Genomic DNA, 15,597 nt, shown 5'->3' on the forward strand with positions numbered 1-15,597 from the left:
CCCAAATCTCAAGTTTCATCTCCCCTCCTAATTGTGGTAAAAGAAAACAAAACTACAAGATGCACATACATACACACATACACAAACATACATGCACACATACATGCAAACAAACACAAATACATGCGCACATACACATGCCCACACACAAGAGACAGCCCCATCCATAAAAGACAGGTCTCAACTACATATATCTTTCTTCAACCCCTTCTCTCATGGTCTTCATGAGGATATATATATATATATATATATATATATATATATATATATATATATATATATATATATCTTCAAATATTTAATGCAAAAGAAACCCCACTGCACTGTTTAAATGTATGGAAAACAGACCTGAGCTGCAATCCAGTCTCCATCACTTGAAGATTAGGGTACTCAGTAACTCTCAACCTCTCTGAGTCTCAGTTTCTATGTTTATGAGAAAAGAAAAATGCACTCTGCAAGCTTTTGCAGGGTTTAAATAAAATACATAGACGGTGTCAGCACAGTGCCCTGCACATGGATGATGGAATGGTACCCTGCACTGCCTCCATCTCTACTTATTGTCATAGCAACCAAGTTGGATTTTGATTGTACATTTATCACCAAAATTCTTGAGCCAGAAGGTTCTGTTGTTCTCAGGGGTCACTCCTTTGTTTAATTCTAAGAATTATACAAAGATTTGGGTCTGCATACATCCACATTTTTATTTTTGCTTTTGTCTTTTAAACTACCCATATCCTCATGTAGCAAGAACATAGAGGAAGCTGGGTTGGCACTGATGTTCATGATACAGTGGCTATTGTACAATGTTGTCAACTAGTTAACGCCACAGTGTATGCTGTGCGCTGTCCTTGGTGCTGAAACTTTTAAAAAATTGAACAACTTTATTTTTAAAAAATAGAGATAAATGTACAGATTTTAAAAGCATTTTTGCATAAAGTATATGAATACATTTTTGTCTGTACTTGATTTTTTAAAGGTGCTGAAACTTTTTTTTGAAGCCTTAATTAAAGAGCCTTCCACCTAACAGAGAAGGCAAATGGCTACAAAGGAAGAAGAAATGCTAAAAATGGAGATGGATTTAAGGTGTGAGGACAGCAGGCACCTGACCTGACTCCGGAGAGTGCAGGGCTGTGTTTATGGAGCTGATGTTTCTTGGATAAGTACGTATCTTACCATTGTGAAACACAAAGGAGACTGTATCTGCCAGTCTGCACCAGAAATGTCAGTGGTGTTGGATGCTGCAGACAAGCTAAAGACTCTCAACAATTAGCCCTATGTTGATGAGATCATTGGCAGCCCTAGAGAGACAGGTGTAAGGGTTCAGATCTGAACATCAGCACCGACTGAGAGGCAGGAGACCAGGAATCAGCTTGGAGTCTAGATTTATTCCCTCCTTCAAGAAGCAGACTCAGAAACAAGATTTCCATGCAATTGCTTATTTGGAAGGTGTTCTTAGAAAACAGCCGAGGGTATTGACAGAAAGGAAGCAGCCATAACTGTGCTACCAAGCCAGTTACCACCAGGAGGAGTGATAGTAGAGAAGGGTAGAGTCAGAATGAGAGCTGTCCCAACCAAGAGGTCTGCATAGGCTATCCATGAGCCTTTGTCTGCTGTTGATTTAGAGTTGCTGAGTGACCCAATCACTCTAAAGCAACTGGACTTCATAATCTAGAATATGAACTCCCCAGAGCTTTGGCCGGGGATGTTACTGTCAAGTGACAGCCATCAGCATGTAGGACTGCGGACAGAGGCAGCTCTGAGCACAGCACAGAGGACCAGATATGGGTTCATGTGTATGTGTGCATAGGTCAGGATGTGCTGTGTATTAAAAGGCTGTGTTGCTCCAAAGCACTGATGCTGAAACAAATCTCCTTATTGATGCCAAGTGGAAGTGGGAACAGGGAAGTGATTGGGGTACCAGGTCAGATACCCAGTGACTTGAATTAGTGTCTTTTCAGGGTCTTCCCAGAGTCCCCTCATCTCTTACACTATGTGAAACCCAGTGAGAAGACAGATGTATGGGTTGGAAGCTGGCACTTTAATTTTAGACTTGGGTCCCACTGTGAGCAATACATGTCTGTCCATAACTCACAGCTTATGGTATTTTGTTGTATCAATCTGAATAGATTATGACATTGTCTTGTGACAGATTTATAGAGCAAGGTTGCCTGCTAAAGGTCTTCCAATAATGGCTCCAAATATTTAAGGTAAAAATAATGGTTTTAAGGATGCCCATGTATAAGGTAATTGGAGTTCCAAGCGTGTGTGTGTGTGTGTGTGTGTGTGTGTGTGTGTGTGTGTGTGTGTGTGTGGTGTAGTGTGGCTCAGTGCTTGTGTGCTTGTCTGGTATATGCCGAGCCCTGAGTTTGGCTTTCTTTTCTGCAAAAGGTAAAAGAAAAACATCCACCTTGGGCACTCTATTTAATGTTGTGTGAATTGTCTTCTCTGCAGCCAAGAAAAATAGAGACCAAATCAAATGTTCATGAGTTCACCAGGTGGTCTCCCCTGTCCAAAAGTGACCCATTTGTTCTGCACAAAGCTGGAAACAGTCCTGAACTTCATATGAGGACTCCTTCACTGGAGTTTGTGACAAGATGAAGCTTCAGAAGTGGGTCATTCAGGCTCCATGTGGAGTTATCTAGACACACAGTCACCTTACAGCACCTTGTCTCTAAGCTGTGTTCCCTGGGAAGGCTGTCTGCTGCAAGTACCAAGAAGAGAAACACAAAGCTGTGTATCAATTTGTTTATTGCAGGAAGCATCTGTTACTTTGTCATGTTTTGCAAGGAAACTTGGTGTCTCATATTCATAAATGGGTTGCTTTGAGTTTAATTGTACAGCTAACTGGAGCTATAAAGCAGAATTCGTGGCTGTCTGGAGAGGAGTTTCAGGGAGAAGCAAATGAACCCACAGGACTACTTTGCTTAAAGGAAAATCCAAGTGTTAACTGTACCCCCTGAAAGCAATACACTATCAGCCATTCATCTTAGGATGTGAGGGAGTCTTCCCCCTGCAACTTGCTGGTAAAGGAAAGCTTCTATCTGTCTGTCTCTCTGTCTCTTTGTTTCTCTGTCTCTCTGTCTCTCTTTCCCTCCCTCCCTCCCTCTCTCTTTCCATCCCTCTTTTTCTCCTCCCTCTCCCTTTCCCCCTCCCCACTTTTTATCTCCTCTTTCTCCCTCTGCCTTTCTCTCTTGCTCGTTTCTCTGGAGACAGGGTCTTATGATGTAGCCAAGCTGACCTTGAACTTTCAATCTTCCTGCTTCTTTCTCTCAAGTAAGCAAGTGCTGAAGTTACAAGCATGCACCCTCCCAACAGACATGAAATATTGGTTTCTTTATGTATGGTGTGTGTGGACTCATGTGCAAATGTATAGAGGCCAGAGATTAGCATGGAATTTCTTCCACAACTACTGTTTAACCACTATTCACCTTATTTTCATAAAACTAAACTTAAGATTCTATGACTGGCTTGAATAGCTGGCCAGAGAACCTCAGAGATCCTTCTGTCTCCATCTCGCCAGTGCTGAGATAACAGGCATGTGATGTCACTCTTGTTTTTAATGTTGGTGCTGGGAATCCAAACTCAGCACCCCATTCTTGAGCAGCAAGCACTTCACCAACTGAACGTCTCTCTAGCCCCAAATATTGATTCCTGATATGTTCACTCTCAGAGTCTGGGAGCAGAGCTAGTCAGGTCTATTGAAACCTGCATATTATAGACTTTGGGCAACCAAGATGGGAGTTAACCAGGTCAAAATGTGCTTGACTTCAACTTTGTGCCATGTGCAAAGATTCTCATCAAAGTATTTATCTAGGAAAGTGTTTTCTCCATGGTAGATGGGTATTGATGGTATTAAAAGCAATCAAACATCCTAGGACAGAAAAGAATTCACGGGGACGCAGGCTGAGGAAGTGTGGATCTGAGAACAGTAGTTCTTAGTTCAAATGTTCTGATCTTCTGGGGGTGGGTGAAGGTCTTCTTGACTCCTTTCAGCCTCACCTCCAAAGACTATGGCTTTAATTCGTGGCTGGGCTGTCCTCAGGTATTGAAGACTGGAGGGGGTGTAGAAAGGGAAGCCTTCTTCCTCAGTCCATCCCCAAAGAAGCCTTTGCTCTGTTTGTACAAGAGTTTGTGATGTCAGAAGTGTGTAGTCTACGAGTGAAAAGTGCAGTAGTTTGGGACAGATGATGGTTGAGATAGGCATCTACATTGGATCATAACCTGCCTAGCATCATAGGGGATAAAGGTGATGATAAATACAACTTCCTCCATTTTGCTGGTGGAAAAACTGATGATAAGGAAGGTACCCATGGTTACCCAACTTAAATGTGGCCAAGTATAAATTTAAACCCAGGAACCCATTTCTGTAGCACCTGCATTGGAATTTGGCACCCCAAAATGATCACCAGGACTGAGGGAGATCCCTGGTGTGACAATCCTTCAACCACAAGTCCTGGCACAGCAAGGACTTGTGTGAGCATTTGCACACTCAATGAACAGTATTGAGGTTGGGGCATTGCTGTTTCTTCTCTCCCATCCTGAGGCAAGGGAATATAAACTTGTTCATTCATTCTCTTACCAGTGTGCTCTTAGGCAAACTGATAAAGACCCTGTTCCTTGGGTCTCTTGTCTATAAAATGATGTTAGGAAGCCTATCGAGTGATCCCAAGTATAGAATAAGCATGATGTCAAAGGTGGAATTTGGACCAAGGGAGTCTCTGCTTCTTGATTGATTCTCTACTATCTTCCTCTTCCTTCTGTCTATGTGACTTGCCCATCACAGGCAAACTACAGACTCTTTGGCAGGACCTGCCTGGTTCCTAGAGCAGGTCTGGAAGCCACCCTCTGACATTCTTTCAACAGATGTAAAAGACAGCTGGATGTCCCCTGTGGCTGGCTATGTACATGCCCCAGCTTTCCTATGATCTGATTTCCTGTGACTGCCTGGAGGGGGTTGTGCCCAACTTTCAACAAAAGCAGGACTGTTGGCATATGTTTAAGACCACAGTTCAGTCTAGTATGGCCACAAACACAAACAGAAGTCGTGTTTCAGCTTCTCCCTGCATTAAAATTTTCCCTTCATTTAGAGTTTGGAACCAGGAAGTGAGGAGGGCTGTAGTTAATTGCTAACCCCAGCAGAAGGGGAGTAAAGGTAAAGATATAGTTCAACCAAACAACCAAACAAACAACCAAACAACCAAAACCCAATCAAAAGTCTGAACTCACCCAGGCTTTTATTAGTAGTGTCTTTCTTTAAAGATTCATTACATTTGTTGATTGATTGATTGATTGATTGACTGATTGATTGGTTGTGTGGGGAGGGGTGCATGGTGTGGATTCCTGCATGCTAAGGCAGGCAGTTAGATGTCAGAGGACAACCTGAAGGAGTCGGTTCTCTCCTTTCACCACATGGAACCCAGCTCAGGTTGTCAGACTTGGTGTCAATCCCTGCTGAGCCATCTTGCTGCCCACTGGCCACACACACACACATACATACACACACACACACACACACACACACACACACACACATGCACTGTACTGTTTATCTGGGAGTCCCCGTACTCCTAATTCATCCCACATAGCACAAACCTTCCACTTTAGCTAGGGCCTGTCCTTGGCAGAACAGCTTCGATACCTTCAACCTCTGCCCTTCATGGAGTTGCTTTAATTTTCTAGGCCTCTCCGGCTTCTCAAACCTTCTTTGAAGGGACACTGGGCTTTCAAGCTGTGTTGTTGGACACCAGTCGCCAGTCCAGACTGGTGAGACTGAGTTCCTCAGCTGTCACCTTCTGTCCTGTGACCGACAGAAGTGAAACTGGCCAGGGTGCTTTGGAGGTGGAGTCTATTTTCGGTTGACAATGTTACCATAAAGAGATCTGGATATCTGGGATATTGCCGTGGTCTGAGGATCCCAGAGCAGCTAAGTTCACCTTCCACACCGATTCCAAAGAATCTCTTTGGAAACCCCCACATGTGTTACTTTTTAATATGAAATTAGAAAACAGATTTTTTTTCCCATGTGAAATTTATGTCTTCAAATGTTCTCATAAAAACAAAACAAACAAACAAAAAACCAAAAACCACTAAGAGCTACGAAACACACTTGGCCCTAGTGAAACATGTCTGGGTTGCTGCATCCTACTGGCTGACAGAAGGCAGCCCGCACGTCCAAGACACTTGTGTTTATTCGTTTTTTCCTTTTGCTGATGTTTACTAATTACTAGTAAAGTGACAGAGACCTGAGGAAATGCTGGAAGAAGACCAAGCAGGAGGTTCAGTGCTTGCTCTTCAAGAGTTTACAAACAAGTGGGGCTGAGACTGTTAGTATGTGCTTCTCCTCTTCACCTCTCTCCCCTTCCCCCTCCTGCAACTCCCTCCCTTCTCCCTCCTTCATCCTCCACCTCCCTCCCTTCTCCCTCCTCCACCTTCCTCCCTTCTCCCTCCTCCACCTCCCTCCCTTCCCCCTCCTCCACTTCCTCTTATCATGTATGGAGACCTGTGGTAGATGTCAACTTCCTTTTTCAATCACTTCTCCATCTTATTTATTAAATGTTTAGCTTTAGTTTTTGAATTAGCATACAAAGTATTAAATAGCATTATTGCACTTTGGACAGTGTGTTTAATAATCCTCCTCTCTCATCTCTCCCACCCCATGTCGCCCCTGTAACCTAACCCCCCCCCCGCCTTTTTTCCTTTTTCCTATCACATGTGCTCTCTTCCTAACCTTCCTGAGCACCGGCTGAGACCAAGAATGACAACCAATCTTTGTTTTCAACTTGATTAATTCTGAAATAAAATGAAACCCAGGCAACTGGACAAGTCTGTGAAGGATTGTCCTGAGTGGGTCAGCTGAGGTGAGAAGACTCCCCCTAAATCTGGGAGGAGAAAAAGATGAGGGGGAAGGAAGCATCTGCACTTTGCCTGTTGGTTTTCTCTATGGCTGGCAAGTTCATCCACTCTATTTCAGTCATTCCTACTCTGGTGTTAGTGACCACCGCTTTGGGATTCTAACAGACTGAAGACTGGTCACGCTCTAGGACACCCCTGGGACTGCAGGACCAGATCTGGATTGCTGAGATATTTAGTCTAATGAATTGAACAACCCCCAGACCCAGACTTTGGCATTACTGGAGGACTTGGACTGCAGCCTTTAAGCCACTCTCTCTAAATATGTATATTTAGAGAGAGAGAGAGAGAGAGAGAGAGAGAGAGAGAGAGAGAGAGAGAGAGCGAGAGAGCACATATATATTATTCTAGTAGTGCTCTCTCTTTAGGGAACACTGGCTAATACCTAGGGTCTCTCACTTAACCTGCAGTTTGCCAACTGGCTGGCAGCAAGTCCTGTGGACCCCCAGCTTCTCAGCACAGCAGGCATCACAGACATGAGCTGTCACACCTGGCTTCTAATGTGAGTTCTGGAAGATTGGATCTCAGGTCCTCATGCTTTTATGGGAGGCTTTTTTTCTGGATGAGACATCTTTTCAGTTTGTTGTTGCTTGTTCGTTTTTAATGCTGTGAAGTGTTTTCTAAGCTTCCTGAGCCCACTGGAAACCTCTGTGTCCAATTTTGCCAAGAAAGTTAGGGTTCTGTCATAGACATTACATATCTCTCCATGCCATGCCACAATTCACAGTCCATTGGTCCCTAATCCCACGGATACCCTGCAGGTTTTGGTTTCTCTCAGCTAGCTTCCTTTAAATCTTACAGTTCCAACATGGCAGCCACAATGTCCACATGTGAATTCTGGTGCCTTCTCTAGAGAATGGGGTGGCTGGTGAGTGAATGTAGGGGAAAAGAGAAAACGGGAGAAAGTATGGAAAGGAAGACCTCAGGGCAGCCTTTGGACTTGCTGTACTCATGTCTTTTCCCAACAGCACCGATGTCTGCCACAGAGGAGCATAGGGAGGAAGAGGATGGGTGTGTCATGGAGCACGTGTTCAAGTCAAGCAGTGGTCAGGCACATTTATAGGGGTCCTTGCCAGTCTTCTCTGGGACCACACAAGGTGTGTGCTTGTATTATGGAAGTTTTTCAGAAAGTGAATTTAGCTATTTCCCCAAGACCATAGAACTAGGAGCTGTTAGAGATAAGGTTGCAGCTGAGTTTGCTGTGTAGTTACAAGTGACTAGAAATGTTGTTGATTGTCACATATGCTTTGGAAGTCCAGGAATTCATTTAGTCTCAGGCTTCTTTGGAGCCAGGGATCAAATATCATCCTTGGCACCCTCTGTCTATCAGTTAGTGGCTCTTTTTCCTTCTCCTCTCTTCCCCCTCATTTTTTCTTATACCTGTACCTAATGTGTAACCTCAGGGCCTCACACATGCTCAGAAAATGCTGAGCTGCACCCCAAGCCAGCTCTGTTTTATTTTGACATAAATTCTTTTCTGAGTTGCTTTGGCTGGCCTTGAACTCACTTTGTAGCCTAGATTGCTTTGGAACTTGTGATCATTTGCTGTTTCTAAGATAAATTCCACTGTGTCTTCTTCCAACAGTACCAGTGTCTGAAGCAGCCAGCAAGGGGGTATGATCGGCCTGTCATGGAGAAAGCCTTTCACCTGCTTACTAAGAACTAAGTTCTGGGGTCTATACTAGCCCCACACTAAAGGAGCAGTGAGAAGACCACGTAGCACCTTGGCCTTCTGAGTGCTGGCATTGTAGGCACATGCCACCATGCCTGGTTTGTTCTGCCTTGCTCTGTGTCTTGGCATTACATTTAAGACTACTTCCTTGTGTGTTTGGCAGAGATGTCTAGTCATACTTTTATTACATAATATTTACGGCCTGAGATCTCAGGGAAAAGCAGTTTATTTCTATTAGCATTACCACTCCAAATGTTAGGGAATTGGGATTAAATAGGTCTGAGTTCTAAGTCATCTCTGAACCAATCCCAGAGGCAAGCAGACAAGAAGCTTCCTGATTGGCTAGCCCAGGATACAGGTCCACCTTCATGGAAGCAATGTAATCTGATACATTCTTTAACCAGGACACAAATCACAGAAGCTGTTTAGTGGAAAAAAAGCAAGGGGCAGCACCAGCCAAAGAGGGAATAGATTCTGGGAAGGTAAAATCAACAAATACCATCCTTACTTTGCAAACGCAAATTATTGTTTTTCCACAGCACTATTGAAGGACATACAAACCAAGATAGAGCACTTAGCAAATGTGATTTCTTAAGACATTTGGATCCTTTCTAATACCTCTCTTAGCTGAGAGTTCTTAACCTTCCCACAAGCTGGACTCCAATCCTTACAGAGCTTGGTAGGCCACTAGAGGCTTCCTAGTCTTCATCACCATGGTTCACACAGTCCTTGGTTGATAGTTAGGGGCTTCTTCCCAGGCCAATGGCCCCTGAGTTTTGTCTGGGGTTAAAGACCATGAAAAATCCCATCTATGCTTTGAAAGGAGGTGGCTTGTGGACTGCCTTATTCTCTTCAGGAATTCAAAGGAAGGTTTCAGATACAGATGGGCTTGAAGGAAGAATCCAGTGATGGAGTTGCTACTTTCAGATTAATTTACACCTTGGCATCCCCCAGAGGGGCCGACAGACTGATGGATGGCAATGCCTACTGAGTGTGCAGCCACATTAATGCTGCTCTGAACTCAGCTCATTAGCGCCAAGTCACTCTCTGACCCTCAGACACAGCTAATCTCATGCAAAATGGGGCCAAATCACTTGGGCCATGTGTTCACAATGTCAGGTCCCTGGGGTAGCTTTCCAACAGGGCTGCCAACCCTGCAAAGGGTGTTGAAATCCATGACTCATCTGCCATATGTCTGTGCCCTTTCAAGGACAAAGGACAACTGGCAAGAACCAGTCTACAAAGGAGCTCAACTGCTTTCCGATGAAACTTCGTAGTAGTCTCAAAGACCCAAGAGCTCTGATTACAACAGTCTTTCCTGAAGGACATCTAGAGATCTCTAGAGATGATCTGCAAGGTGCCAAAACACATGGTGGATTCATAGGAATTCAAGAAGGCAGTCATTCAAACTGGTTAGCTGCTCAGAAAGCTGAACCTGGATTTGGGGTTATCTAGGCAGAATGTCATAGTGCTGGCACTGACTTTTTAGTCAATGGCCAATATTCATACTTATAATGGCTCTACCAGCCTCACTACCTTTAGTCACTTGGTGTCAAAGGATTTGAGTCCTGGAGTGAGACACATGGATAGACTGTCAGCATTATCTCTCTATCTACCTGTATGTGAGCTGGCACAAGAGACTTCCGTGGACTTCATAAAGAATAATGAATAACAATTATGATGATGATGATGATGACAACAGTAATATCAATAGTAATACAGACCTAGTAGGGTTCAGTAGTTAGTTCTATGTAAATCAGTGCTCTCTTGGTGCTGATTGCTGCCTTAGGCAGACTTGCCTCTGCAGACTTGACCCCCCCCCCCAGCCTCTTGCATAAAATTTGGTATGATCCTTAAATTCCATGCTTCATTGCAATTAAGAGTTTATCCCCACTAGGGTAACCCAGATCTGAAAGGCCCTGGCAGATAGGGTGGTGTGGCTCCTAGTGTGTTCCTATAGCGGAGAAGAATCAGACAGGTTCCAATCTACTCAGACTCTAGCAAAGTCTTGGGTTTTAAGCTCTGAGAAGTTGAAAGACACAGAACACTGGCTGCTTTTGGAACCAGAGACAGAACCAGAACCCAGAAGAGGGATGGCAGGGGAGTCAGGGGAGCAGCCATTAATTCAGCTGTTTCATCTTCCCATGTGTCTGGAGGTATACCAGGCCCTGGTACTCATCTGGACCACAACAGGTTTCAGCCCCAGCAGATGTTTCTGCTGGTTCCCAGAACTGATGTGTCAGTGAGCAATGGCTTTTCCCAGACAGCATATGGCACTGGCAGAGTCTGGTGTTCTAGAGACACAGACTCGCAGACACATGGGCCTGTTGCCTAAGCTGCTGTGGTCAAGTCAGGTCACACAGGGAAGCAAGGGTTGGAGGACTCAGGCGACAATCTCTGTATATAGGCTGGAGAAGAGGTGAGCTCAGGTCTTTCAGGAGCAAACTCCTTACCAGTCCCCAAATTTATAAGCAGTATATGGAGAAGGACAACTCACTTCTGGGTTCTGGAAGTTTCTTAATTTAGCTTACGATTGAGATACGGTATATCACTTGCAAAAATATCTAAAGAAACCCCCTTCTGCTCCTGACCTGCCTGGTGGTACCTTCTCACACTGACTCAAAACTTGGCCATGTGACTTGCTTTGATCAACAGATATAACACATGTAACACATGCCAACACTTAAAACACTCTTGGGTGCCAGTGTTTGCCCTCCTGTGAACCCTGAACCTTTTGGGTCCCATTGAGTAGGACCAACATCTCACTGGAGAATGGTTGACCATGTGGAGATGTGGTTGCTATGATTTCAAAACCAGGCTTCCACATATCAGTCAGCCCACATGTCAGACTTGCAAGATGGCCACAGATACAGGGATGAATCCCACTGAGCTCAGCTAAGTCTGACCTAGACTGGATGAAGCATCCAGGCAACCTCAAACTGAGCCAGCACAATGCAGAGTAGTTAGACTCAATGTCTGGTGACTGCTTTAAGATAAGTGTCGCAGTGGTTTGCTGTGCCAGAGCCAACCAGAGCGCATAGCCTCTTAATCCAGCAAGACTTGGATAACTGCAGCCTCTCACAGAGCTAATGAATAAATTTTTAAATAAGATGTTTGCCTCAAAGAGAGTGACTATATGCTCAAAATTAGCTGTGTCAAGACAAAAGCATCCGTCTCCTACTTCCCTCTTCCAGCCTGGGCTATCTGTCTTCTAACATTTCCTGATGGATATTGAGTAGAGGTCAACAGAAAATGGTCCAAAACACTAACCACTAAATTGAGATGAGACTTAATGAATATTTAAATATCTCTTGTGTTCCAGGATTTGAATTTGCTGTTTTAGAAGTTGCTGGTTATGTTAGCCTCCAACTTTTTCATCCCATGGTCTATGGAATAGATTCTGCTTCTGGACATGAGGGAGTCCGAGCCACAGGAGTGGTGTTTTCTGAAGGAACAATAGGACCAGGCTTTGAATTCTGTTCTGCTAGCTCAAAAGCTCATCTTTATCTCCTTCCCCATTCTATTTCTTCCATCCCTTCCTCCATCTTCCTTTTTTCTTTTCTTGAAACAAGATTTCACTGTGTATCTCAGGCTAGCCTGAAACTCACAATCCCCCTATCCCAGCTTCCCAAGGGCTAAGGTCACAAGCACAACCATCTCTCGAAGGCTTTATATAAATAGCTCCATGGTGGTACATTTCCATAATTCCAACATGGAGAAGGCAGAGGTAAGAGGATCAAAAGTTTGAGGCTAGCCTGGGCTATCTAATGAGTTTCAGGCCGTCCTGGGCTACATAATGAGCAATTATCTCAAAACAATAAATTAAAATAAAATACTTCTTCCCCACTTTGACTTTCATTAGGTATGAGCCCCATTGTTTTAGCCACAGGGCTAGTCAAGAGAGCAGACAGTCCAATAGATTCATGTTTGGGATTTCAAAACATAGTTGGTGGGACCTTGTGGAACATAGGGTAACCACCATCTACTTGTACAAGCCAGATTTGCTAGCTCAAATATTCCCATGATCATACAGGTAATGGTGGCTATAGAGGGTCGGTCAGGGTAGGTAAGGGTCCCCTAAGATATGCACCCCATTTCAGAAGAATCCCACTGCTTTCCAGCTGACTGTTAACAAACAGAAATGAAGGTCCCCTATTGCCAAAATCCCCCACTTTTCAAGATAAATCGTAAGTGTTATCTTTGGTATGCCTCCAATATTTTCTTCCTCAAAATGCCATGAGCACTAAACAAAACTTGTGGGGTCACAGCAGCCCAGGAGCCTCATCAACTGCGTTTGACACCGGAGATGAAATGTGGGGAAAACAACAATAAAAGTCAGGACACAGTTAAGGGGAAACTTATCTCCTGCAATAAGTCGGAAGTCATCAGCTTTTGGGTCGATATAAGAAGTGAAGGGTAGATTATTAAGTAATTCCTTCCTGGCTTTATCTCCAGGCTGCTACTGGCCATCCAGATGCCCTACTGACAAATCACAGGGCTGGCCCCCTTCTGTGCAGAGAGATCTACAGGCCAGCTTCTAGAATGTTCATCTCAGAGTGTCTGCTCTGCTGCTGGCTTATTTGGGCACAACAGCACACAGACCTCATTTCCATCATCAATATCCAGTCTGGAGAATATGGGGACACATCTGTGGCTGTTATAGCTGGTACTCCAAGCTAGGACTACCTTGGCCCTGGAAATGTATCGCTGTTCCTGCTGACATCAGTGAAGACCCACACACCTTGGGAGCCTATTAGCCAAACCTCTATCGTTGTTACTGATGTAGTCTTACACAGTTCCCTAGGACACTGGCCACAAAATCTCCTTGTGGATAAAAGGGTATATGGTCAAGTCATACATTCATCAAATATTTAGTGATCTTTTACTATGTGTTTGGTGATAGTTGGAAGCCCAGACATAGACCGACCTGAAAAACCCAAGCTCTCTGGTGAACAGGGACAGGCACGGGATGTCTCTGACAGAAAAGTCACCTTAGAGGGCTCTAGTCCTAAACAGGAACTAAGCCAGGGAAGTGCTGTGATGTCTATGATTCATACTTGAGCAGATCATCTCAGGGCAATAGTTGTGCGGTGTGGGCAAGCGGTTCAAACTCATTCCGTGTTGGAGTGAGCTCTTCCTAAGCACAGACAAACATTCAGTGCTTCCAGAATCGCTCTGTTTCCCCACCTGCAAGTGCAGGAAGGTCATCAATCATACTGCCTTGTAAATCAGTGCTAGAATTTCAGATTACGACTGCCCGGCATTTTGTGATAAGTTGAGAGAGCAGTGTACGTGGCTGCTTTTATACTGTCTTCCTGAGGAGTGTGTCTCCAGCAAGATCATGGCTCCGAGTCTTTGATTTCTGTCTGGTTTGAGCCACAGGACATCTCAAGGGCTTCTTTTGAACTCTTGGTATAAAGCAACAAGTGGCTGAGGACCTTAAGTCTTATGTGGCAAAGCAATTTGCAAAAAAAAAAAAAAAAAAAAAAAAAAAAAAAAAAAAAAAAAAAAAAACGTGTCCAGCTCCTATTTTAGTCAGTCTGAGGCTTTCTTTGTTGATAGCCTGGATCAGCAATCAATAAATGCACTTTCTGTTTCTAAAACAACCACAAAATCCTGTCCAAGATCCCAACGCTGCAACTTAGAGAAGGGGACTTGAATTCACAGCAGCCCAATGCCGACACCACATCTCAAATCACAACAGTTGGGTCTCCTTGAAGATGTGCTGGAAAACACGCCAGCTGAAGGGGATCTGTCAGAACAGCTCTCTCCCAGGATTAGTTTTACAGAGGCCTCCTTTTCCAGCTTGGCTGGGCTTCTGGGCTGTTTGTGCAACAACACAAATCCCACGTGCAGCCCTTGGTTTCTCACCTGTTAGGAAGATGCTAATGTCATTGTTGGCCTCACAGCTGTGCAGATGTTCACAAACAGGTTCATCATAAGTCCTCAGGGGATGGCATTTATAAGCAGTTCTCCTCCACAGAGTCTAACATCAGAGGTCCACGAGACTTCCGCCTCATTAATGGGCCATCTTCATACTTGTTAATGTCTAATTACTGACACTAATGGCTCCATGTACTTTAAAAATGAAATTATCAGTTATATTCAATTAGGAAAAACACTTGAGAAATCACTGACTAGATCTGGAGACGGACACAGAGGACTGGGAGTTAAGCACGTGCCCCAGCTCTTGGGACCTGAGCGAGCTGCAGGAACAAAATTAACTCCAAGAGGAGATGGATCATGCGGAAAGCAAAAGATGGAGCTCAAGTGTGTATGAGCTCATTGGGGATTTGCAGCAGTCCTGGGTAGGGCCAGCCTTGGAAACAGATCTAAAACTTAATCACAGCTGACCTTCAAATACTTCCCAACGTTGCATTCTCTGGTTAATGTGCATAGAAACAACACATCAAAAAGGGAATGAGGGGGATAAAGGATCTTATATGGTCCCCTCACACAGAGATAAGCACTGTTAAAACTGTTGAATATCTTTCTGGACACTCACCTTTTTCATTTATGAATGCCATTTGGTGCCCATGCATCTCTTCTTAACTAGAATTTTTTTAAAAATTAAAAATAGAAACCGGATCAAGCTAAATGGTTTCTTTATTCCCTAATTAGCTTACATGTGATTGTGTACTGTGGATAATGTTCTATCTCTGTTCACACCTTTTAAACTGCTGTATAATATTCCACACCAATCTCTCCCATTGGCATTATGTTCAGCAAAGCTGTATCAAACACTGCCACATTTACTTTCTGTTGGTGAAATTCTTTTTTGAAAAACTTTCCTGGCATGATTTAGTCAAGTTAGCCAAATCTCCTTCCAGAAGTCTGTTGGACCAGTCCGCACACGGCATTCCTGGAAGCTCTGGAGTTGGAGGTAAAAGTTTCTCCTGCTCATTGATTCTCCTTTGATTTGTTGGTTTTCTACTTAAATCCCCTTATTAACGTCCAGCATGAGATTTTCTTATTTGTATGGTATAAGCCTTTACTTGTTAAGGTGCTAATCCCCG

At 44.0% G+C, this 15,597-nt stretch overlaps 1 protein-coding gene across 1 annotated transcript in view; it reads right to left on the reverse strand.

Annotated features, from left to right (window-relative positions):
• The window catches only part of HS3ST2 (heparan sulfate-glucosamine 3-sulfotransferase 2), a gene marked incomplete at both ends in the record, with an annotated part of 106,643 nt that overhangs the window by 26,589 nt on the left and 64,457 nt on the right, over window positions 1-15,597 (reverse strand). The gene's annotated exons all lie outside the window — the stretch shown is intronic.

The sequence above is a fragment of the Micromys minutus genome, assembly GCF_963924665.1.
Source record: "Micromys minutus genome assembly, chromosome: 2".
Taxonomy (NCBI): domain Eukaryota; kingdom Metazoa; phylum Chordata; class Mammalia; order Rodentia; family Muridae; genus Micromys; species Micromys minutus.